Genomic DNA, 1,105 nt, shown 5'->3' with positions numbered 1-1,105 from the left:
ACACCCCCTTCAGGTGGGGGTCCCCACTGGTTGCCTGGCCAGTCTGGGTGAGGGGCTGAGGGCCGTTTTCAGGCTGGCCAAGCCCCCCGGCGATGGAAGCTCCCAGCCTCTCCTTTTTTTCTTTTTTTTTTTATTCTGGGATTTATTTACCTTCTATAATTGAAACTTTGTAGCCTTGAGAGGAGCTCAGAGCCGGCCAGGGCGGGTGGGAGGGAAGCTTGGCTTCCTCCATTGCCAGGGGAAACCCCAGCCTCCTGCTTGCTCCAGCTCCATGGCTGCCGGCCGCCATCTTGGTTGGGTTAATTTGCATATAGTAGCTCTGATTAGCTGGTGGGCATGGCTTAAGGCATAGCAAAGGTACGGTCAATTTGCATGTTTGTCTTTTATTAGTGTAGATGGCAAAGTACTTTTATTTTTTTATTGATTTTTAGAGAGAGAGGAAGGGAGAGAGTGAATGAGAGAGAGCAAGAGAAACATCAATGTGAGAGTAAAACATTCTTGGCTGCCTTCTGCATGTCCCCTACTGGGGATCGAGCCCACAATCCAGGCATGTGCCCTGACCAGGAATCAAACCAGCAACCTTTTGGTGCCTGAGAGGATGCCCAACCAACTGAGCAACACCAGCCAAGGCCAAAGCACATTTCTTGACATAAAAAAAATGTACATAGTATATTGTTGTGATAAAAAACAGAATTTGAAACATCATATACAGAATGACCCTATGAAGACAAAAATAAAGTCTGATATTCTTATTCCTGATTCAGGATACTAATTATTTAAAGGTGAAAATCTATGGCAAAGCTGTCTAATAGGAATATTATGCAAAGCATACTAACATTTTTCTAGAAGCTACATTAAAAATGTAAAAAGAAATACAGTAAGTTCTCACTTAATGTTGTTGGTAGGTTTTGCAAAACAAAATGAATAAAGTCAGTTTTACCATAGGCTAATTGATATAAACAAGAGTTAAGATCCTATGGTATCTCATCAACGTTATAAAGAAATGACATTATTTGAGGACTTTCTTTTAAAAAAATATTTTTATTGATTTCAGAGAAGAAGGGAGAGTGAGAGAGAGATAGAAACAGCAATGACGGAGAGAATC

This window comes from Myotis lucifugus, unplaced genomic scaffold (assembly GCF_000147115.1).
Source record: "Myotis lucifugus unplaced genomic scaffold, Myoluc2.0 scaffold_22, whole genome shotgun sequence".
Taxonomy (NCBI): domain Eukaryota; kingdom Metazoa; phylum Chordata; class Mammalia; order Chiroptera; family Vespertilionidae; genus Myotis; species Myotis lucifugus.
Note: the sequence above shows the minus strand (reverse complement) of the source record.